Genomic DNA, 9,149 nt, shown 5'->3' with positions numbered 1-9,149 from the left:
CTGCACGAAATCCTAAGTGCACAGGTAAAGGCTTTAAAGTCTGCATTCAAACGCCTTGTTAAAGTTCAATTCTTGTTACTAATTTTCTCACATTTACAGGATCATTTACACTAAAACTGTACAGTTACTAATGATCCGATATTGAATGATCCTACACAAATCCAACGAATACTTCCAGTTAAAGTCAAGCCAAAACCTGGCAGGTTTCGTGTTCCCAGTGTCTATATTATGACTAGCACATAGATGTTCAATAAATGTGTTTATTCAATAACCACATAATCCCTAGGTGAATAGGCATGCTCTGGAAAAATTGAAAGCATACAATATAATGTGTGAAATATAAAACTGGGTAGAACTCTATTACAACAGTAACCAAATATTTTCAGACTAGCAACGCAAGAGAAGCACGTTATTCTGGGAAGAATGTTTCATTTGACAGGTAGCTTTTAAAAACAGCATGAGGCCTTTAAAAGACATCTGGTCAGAGAGCAGTCTCTCAGGTTGAAGCCTAGCCCTACCACTTGTGTGGCTCTGGCATTGACATTTGATGGCTCTGGGCCTCAACTCCTCCTCAAAGTGAACACATTGGACAGAATAATCCCCAAGTTGCTAAATTCTGTTTCTATTTTTTGACAGAAGCAGTATTCCAAGGTAACAAATGACCTGGAAGGCATGATCAGGAATGGAATAAAGGAAAAATGTAGAGCAAAAATGAAGTAGGAATGAACTTCTGAGATTATGGCCTAAAAAGGGAAGGAATTCAAGACCGAGGTCCCCCACCTTAGGTATATAGTGGAACTTACTGTTATTTTAATAGCAATCACAGGGAATTTGAGAAGTTATTTTACCTCCCCATTCCCCCAGGAGGAAGACTAGAACAATGACTTTAAGATGAGAAGATGAAAAAACTTGTTTTGAATGAAACGTGAAAGCACTTTGTAAACTGTTAATCATTAAGCACATAAAATCAAACCAGGAATAATGGAGAAATACCAACATTATCATCATCAAACATTCTGGTTGCCAAATAACAGTGAGCAATAAGAAATCTCAAGTTTATAAAGTACAAAAACAATTGATTGTTCTGAGGATGAAATGAGTTGTTACACGTGGAAAATGTTTTGTAAAATATTAAATATTTGTACAAGGTATAAAGCACGCAACTTTTAATTAAACTCCTTGACAGCAGCAATCATTTCTTAATCTCCTTTAAATAGTGGTTTGCAGTAGTTTGCACAGAGCCTGACACTGTTAGGTATTTCATACATGTTTATCTAATGAATTGTTGAATGAGCATTCCAATTATCTTGATTTTTCAGATAATTGGAAATATCCTTAAGAATCAAATTTTTTTATTTTTAATTGTTTTTATGGAAAATTTTTATTATGATTTTCATAATATCCTTGTCATTCTCAGAGAATATGAAAATATTTGGATAAATCTATATGAAAATCAGGCCAAGTGCTGTAGCTTGCACTTGTAATCCTAGCACTTTGGGAGGCCAAGGCAGGAGGATTGCTTGAGGCCAAGAGTTCGAGACCAGCAACATAGCAAGACCCCCATCGCTACAAAAAATAGAAAATTAGCCAAAAGTAATGGTGTGCACCTGTAATACCAGCTATTCAGGAAGCTGAAGCAGGAGGATAGCTTGAGCCCAGGAATTTGGGTTGTGGTGAGCTATGATCACACCACTGCACTCTAGCCTGGGTGACAAAGGAAGATCCTCTCTCAAAAAAAAATAATTTTTTAAAAAGTCCCATTAAGAAGAATCTTGGGCCAGGTGCCGTGGCTCACACCTGTAATCCTAGCACTCTAGGAGCCCAAGGCAGGAGGACTGCTTGAGCTCAGGGGTTTGAGACCAGCCTGAGCAAGAGCAAGACCCCATCTCTACTAAAAATAGAAAAATTAGCCGGGTGTGGTGGCACGTGCCTGTAGTCCCAGCTACTCGGGAGGCTGAGGCAAGAGAATCCCTTGAGCCCAGGAGTTTGAGGTTAGAGTGAGCTACAATGATGCCACTGCACTCTACCCAGGGCAACAGAGCAAGACTTCATCTCAAAAGAAGAAGAAGAACAAGAGTCTTGCAGAGAGATAAAAGTATTTTGGGTAATTGAGGTGATTTTAAGCACATATGCAGAATAACTTTCACATTTCCAAAGACCATCAAAGGTAAGTGACGAGACATTTAACAGTAGTTGCTATAGTAGCAAAAGAAATATTTGGTCTGTCCATCAAAGTGCTGCCACCACACCATACTATCTAGTTTTGGTTACTGTTTCTGGTTATTTTGTTTTATTTGGGGGAAGATAGAAAGAGGACAAGAATAAAAAAATATGAGTCCTGGGAGAGAATACAACCAAGCAGCTATATCCAAACTGATCAGTCCTCTGGAAAGAAAAAGAAAGAATAGATAGCTGCCCTGCAAACCAACTTGAGGGCTCATTAAGGAAGTAAAAGAGTAACAGATGACTCTTCCTTCTGGTACAACTCACATAAAAAGATAATATTTAACATCTAGAAACTGTTGGAAGGCTGAGGGTGGAGAAGCAATCCAAAGCTGAATACGGAAACAGCTATGTTTTCATAGAATAGCAAACAATGTATAAACAATATAAACACCATACAGCACTACACTGAAAATGCAGAAGTATCCTCTACAGTTAAAGTGCTTTACCCAACTGATTGTCAGCTTCTTGAGAATAGAGACTGTGTCTCAGCAGCCTGAGAGTTTGCCACCATGTCTAGCACATAGCAGGTACTCGGTAAACGGCAGGGAGGTAAGAAGCAAAGAGCCCTACAAGTTGTGTGGGTAGCTGTCAGCACAACAAAACTATCCAAAGCCATAAATCCAAACAAGTTTAAGGGTTCTTATGCCCACTTCCTTACCTAAGTATACAGAGGCTGGACACAATCTGATCATTTCTCCCACTAGTTTAGTATTGCCATTTTAAATATAAATTGTCTTCTGCCGCAGTCATGACCTCCCAAAGTCCTGAGGTGTGTAGGAGTAGTTTGCCTTTTCATTGCATTCCCCTGGATGGCTCTTTCTGATTGTTGCAGTTGGGGTTAGCTTTTACCAGTTTTAGAAATGTGTTTTGGCCATTGGTGTATGTAATGCGTAGTGTCCTGCTCTATTCCAGGACCTATGTAGGATTTGCTCCGACAGTCATGGAATCATAGCATTTCAGAGCTGGGATGGATCTTCAGTATCATCTCATTAAACTGCTTCATTTACTAGTAAGAAAACAGAGGCTCAGAGAGAGGCTGGCCGAAGGTCACAGGGCTTGTTAGTGACTGGATAGCATTAGAATGTAGCTTTCCTGACTTCCTGATAACTGCTCTTTCTACCATGCTCTTTGGATTTCACTCCTCAACAGTAGACACATAATGACAATATTTCATATTTTCATAGTGCTTCATAGGTTTTAAATCATTGTCACCCAAATTGCTTCGTCCTGCTAATGAATAATAATAATTATCATTAAAACTTGCCCTTATTGAATACTTATGACAAACCAGTCATAAGTAACCAAATCAGTGCTTTTTGCATGATTTCATTAGTCCTCACAATGAGGACTATGCTCCTATGACAAGGACACTATTATTTTTGCTCTTTTATAGATCGGGAATGTGGGCTTAAGGACGTTAAGCAATTTGCCCAAGGCCTCACAGCTAGGAAGCAGAGGAGCTTAGAACCATCCTGACTGCCGGCTGCCAGAGCCCCTGCCACAGCGCGCATCCGGCCGCCTGCTGTGCTTTCCCTCACAAACACCCCTGGGAGCAGACAAAGGAGGTATTATACAATACATTCTAAAGCGAGGCTTTGCTTGCAGTTGGAAGCTTAATTTTATAGGAATTTTACAGTCATTCGAGCCTAGAAAATAGATTAATTCCCTGAAGGAAAGAATATAGAGAAAGCAGCCTCCAGGGATGCCTGCAGTGAAGGGACAAGAGCAGGAAGAGAAGCCAACACATAATTAGGGGTTATTGCCTTATTTCGTATAGCCAGAAGCTTGAAATGCATTGATTTCATTTCAATTTAAAGTATACTGTGTAAGATTAAAACTGTGATTTTGTAATGTAGCTTACACACACACACACACACACACACACACACAATATGATTTTAATGAAACAATGTGCGGAGTGGGTTGCCTGGTTACCAGTTGTCACTCAAGCAGGTACCAGCAGGCATTCCTGGCACTCAAATAGACCAATTTGGAAGCAATGGGGACCTGCTATTCCCCAACGGCTGCTGTGGCCCCCAAAACTAACCAGCAGTATTTGATGCCGGGCACTATTTTCCACCTTGAGCCATCACCACGGAACCAGTACACAAACTCCCAAGCATTCTGGCAACCTTATGAAGCCTTTCCAGCTCCCACCTCCCCCAGAGAGAACAAATTCTTTCCTTCCATATGTCACCCAAAGAACTTTGTACAAACTTGTATTAGCTCACTGGTCTCATTGTTCAGGTGGTATTTGTCTAATTATCTATCCCCCCAGCTAAGCTTTGAGCATCATGGATGATTCCGATGATAGCACAGTGAAGTGAAAAAAATTTGGGCTTTGGAATCAGATGTACCTATGTTCAATTCCTGGCTTAGCTACTTGCTCATTGTGACCTTGGGAAAGTTATTTAACTTCTCCAAGCCTCTGTTGCTTCATCTGTAAAACAGACATAATAATACCCACCTCAGGTGGTGGTTGTGAGAATTAAACAAGGTAAATAAATACATGGCAGCGCTCAATAAATAGCAGCTCTTATGAAGACACAGTCCCTGGCCTTGAGCCTCTCACCGTCTAGTGGAGCGAGGCACACATATGTAGGTTCTGTGATTTAGAGCTGCAAAGAGGGTATGGAGCAGAGAGGAAGGGGAGCCTACCCCAGCCAGAGAGCATCATTTCGGGAAAGCCTCACAGAAGAAGGATGCAAAAGAATTAGCCTGTCAGGTCACAGCTAAGTGTGTCCCAGGCAACGGAGTGCATGAGAGAGCACACAGCATGTTCAAGGAATTGCCAAGTGATCAGTTGCGGTTGGAGTTATGGTTTGAGCTGCAGAATGGTGAGGGACAAGGCTGGTGTAGAAAGAGCTTAGGTTTTGGAGTCAGTCAGGAAATCCAGCTTCATCACTTCCCAGACATATATCCTCAACTAAGTAATTTCTTTCTGAGCCTCAGTTTTCCTATTTGTAAAACGATTGTGATTACATGAACTAATGTATATAAAGTGCCTGGCACAGAATATATGTTGTTTGAATGAGAGTGAGTATTCTTTAATTCTGTTTTTCTAGGTTGAGCTTGGTGGTTGGTCCATAGTATATACTCAATCTTTATTGAATCAATAGGAGAATGAATGGGTAAATGCATTCACTCAACATATATTTATTAGACAACATCCATGTGCTAGACACTGTTCTAGGCACTGGGGATACAGCAGCTAACAGACAAAAATCTCTGCCCTAGTGGGACTTACATTTCATGAATTGAGATGGAAAAGGAGCCACAGGTGTTGTGAGGGGACAGTCTACTTCATAGCCCCGGTGGCTCCATGGTTCTCCATGAAAAGCTAATAAACTGACAAAGCAAAGTTCCTGAGAGGTCTGGATGTTGGTCCCAGTTGGTAATAACAGTGAGGAGGCTCTTGTCCTCTCCTTTCATCGCTTCTCACTCACCAACCCCCAGCTTCCTGTTGTGATCCAGGGGGACTGGCCAAGTGTGTTGTTTGGCAGGAAGAAATGTCAAGGAGGGCTCGAGTCACTCTTGGGCTCAATGTCTATAGGAAAGCAGTGCACACAAAAAGGCTACAGAGAGGGAGATTTGCCTATCTCAGAGGCCAGTTGATAGATAAGTGAGCTCAAATGCCTTGCGATGATGCAGGAGGTTTTATTTCAATAGCAGGATAATCACACTTCACATGTGCATATCTCTTTACGGAAAGGACTCACCAAGGGGATCTCATTTTAATCCTCAGAAGGACTCTATGAAGCAGGAGTTAAACCTGCTTAATCCCTTCTCTCTCCTTTAAGTTAACTCCTCCCTCTTTGCAGTGGCATGTACCCATGGCCAAGTTTCAGTCATAGACAAAAACGATAAAAATCCCTTCATTCCTTCTCCCTCTCTAGCCAACACCCTCTTCATCTCCTCCTCATGGCCAAGGCCACCAGACACCCTGCTCCTCCCTCCCAGCACTCATGCTGCTGTGATCCTCCCCCAGATGCCACAGAAATTGTTCTTGCTAAAGTCACCAGTGACTTCCTGCTTGCCCAGTTCTAGGGATGCTTGTTGGTCCCTACTGTAGTTGGCTTCTTGTAGCATTTGGAGCCATTTTCTTTTTTTCTCCTACTTCTCAGACTGCTCCTCCTCAATCTCTTCTTCAGGCTCTTCTTCTCTGCCACCCTATGCTGTGGTCACCTAGGGTGTCCTTTCCACCACCTGTGTGTGTGTGCATGTGTATATCTACCTGTCTGTCTTTCACTCTGAGTGAGCTCTTGTTTTCTTCAAAATCCTGCTCAGGCTTCGGACTTGTGAAACACCCTATAACCATATTCTGACCACCTCTCACCTTCTCACTCTTCTTCCTCTTCTCAAACACATGCACAATCCCCTTCCTCTTGTGTTCGAGGTGACTAGCTGTAGCTTCAGCAATACTCGTATCACATTGTGTTGTGACTGTTTATGTGTCTGTCTTTCCCGGAAGATGATGAAAAACGTCAGGGTAGAGATAATGACGTCTCTATTTTTACATTCTCAGTGCCTGGCGCAGTACTTGGCACGTGGTAGACACTAAGATTTAAGGGTGTTTGGCAAATTCCCAAGAGTCAAACATAGCCGGGTGTGGTGGCACACTCCTGTAGTCATAGGTACTCAGGAGGCTGAGGTGGGAGAATCACTGAAGTCCAGGAGTTCGAATCTAGCTAGGCAACATAGGGAGACCCTTTCTCTAAAAAACAAAAATTTAAAAGAGGAAAAAAAAAAGCAAGAGTCAAACAGCTAGCAAGTGATAAAGGCAGGGCCTAAACCCTGGTCTTCTGACTTTAAAGGATGTAGTCTCTCTTCTTCAGCACAGAAAAGAGCAAAAGTGCAAGTATTTCATTGTAAGTGCCTCAACTCCAGTGAATTCTGTAAATCGAGGGGTAAAGAAGGCAGAAAGGATTTCCTTTTCCCCACAAACATTGCCCCCACTACCAGGTGTAGAAAGATTGTTTGGTATTTGTAGCCTTCCTTTTGCACACCCCAGGATAAGAGAAGAAAAGAAAAAAAAAAAGACCCACTTCCCGTCCCTTCCTCCTAGTGGACAGTCATCACCACCACTTCCTTCTGAGCCAGGAGGCAGGAAGCCTATCCCAGCTCCTGAAACTCCCAATTTGCCTCAGGTTTCCTCACAGATCTGGAGGTAGCGAGTGATTTAATAAGATGCTTTGTAGCTCGGCCAGCCCTGAGTATGATCTCTGCCATCCTGAGGTAATACTCCTGGAGACATCTTCATAAAGTGGCCAAAGATACACCTGGAAGGAAGGAAACTTCACCTTCACCAGGAATAAACAAGCTTTCTAGGGAGAGGCCCTGAAATCAGACAATGTGTGCATTCGTCAATTACAAGCTCAAGTTCCATCCAAATACGCGCAATCAAAGGCTGTACCAAGGCCATCATTATGTCTACAGGGCCCTCCTGCTGTTTGGGCAACATTTTAGTGCTGCAGTGAAGCGAGATAAATGTCGTCAAAGCGATGAGGTAAAGAGAGACCATTCGGCAGTGCCTTGTTTTCGACCTGGTGACTCACTTCACCTTGTCATTTATAATGCTGCCGTCTGGGAGGGGGAGAAGGAGATGAAGAGGAAAAGAGTGGGCTGTGTTGTGCATGCAATTTGTTTCACCATTTCAGATGGCTTTTTAATGAGCTTTCTCATTAAGGCCTCTGTGAGTCTAGGCTTAAAGTTTTCCAGACAAGCAAATAAGCAGGACTGAAATGAGATGGCATCGGCCCAGCATCCTATGGTTTGTTTTGAAGATATAATAAAGGGGAAAGGGGTCTTAAAAGAGAACATTATTTGTGAGAAGAGAGATTTGATAACTCTTTTGTCCAAGAAAATTTGAAAACTAATGCTATACTTTTAGATAATGCCTATGAAAATACTAATGTTCATCAATGATGAGAATATTGGAGTTTGTCTGTGTAGCATTTCTCTATTCAGCTGGTTCCCATGGAGAGAGGTAACTGTCCGGTGCTATCCTAGCCCTGGGTTCATATTTCTGATAGGGGACTCATCACATTGCATCCCAGATAATGTCCCCTCTACGCTCTGACCCCTGTGGGATAGGCACTCAGCCTAACCTCATCCTCCTCGTATTTCCAGTACCCAACACCGTGTCCAGACACATAGTAGACACTCAACAAATGTGGTTTTACCACTTAACCGAATTCATTAGGTGCAATTAATACCCAAAAAAGTATATAAAAGAATTACACTTGAGTAGTAGACCGCACATCAGAGTAATTTATCACCTTGCAAGGTTCAACAAACATTTTCATGTGCTAACAGCCCCTAATTAAAGCAGCTTGGCCTTTAGTTAAAATCATCAAGAAGGAGGAAGAAAAGCACTGGTGGGGATCCAGAGATGCAATTTCTTTGTTATTGATGAACATCATCTATTGGGTTTCTGAGCATGAACTGGCCCTTTTGATGATAAGGAAAAGGATGTGGTTGTTGCTTTATTTATCTTACCAGGGAGTTTATTAACAGAAGTACAGACACACAAAACTGAATTCTAGCTGTTGCCAATGCTCGAACCAGTTGTTGAGCAATTCCTCCCCTCTGCTTGTATGGTACAAAGATTATACCTTACTTGCTATGATTCCAGGGATTTCCAGAGATGACATACTCGAACAGTCAACATAGTGTTGACCATGGAGTGTATGCTTAATGGAAACCAGGCACCTCCTAACACCCCTTGCCAGGAAGGGAACTAAATGGGGAGAGGGGCTGCCCTTCACTCATGCTCCATTGGATCAGAGATACACATCAAGAGAGGGTGACACAATGCTCCCTAAAACATGTGCTCAATAGTCCAGCCCTTTTCGCTGCAGAATATTCTTGTGTGTCCTGGACTGTACTTCACACCAGAGGTCTAGGCCATCTCTGTCTGTCTC

This window comes from Lemur catta, chromosome 3 (assembly GCF_020740605.2).
Source record: "Lemur catta isolate mLemCat1 chromosome 3, mLemCat1.pri, whole genome shotgun sequence".
NCBI classification, from domain to species: Eukaryota; Metazoa; Chordata; class Mammalia; order Primates; family Lemuridae; genus Lemur; species Lemur catta.
This window is presented reverse-complemented; position numbering follows the sequence as displayed.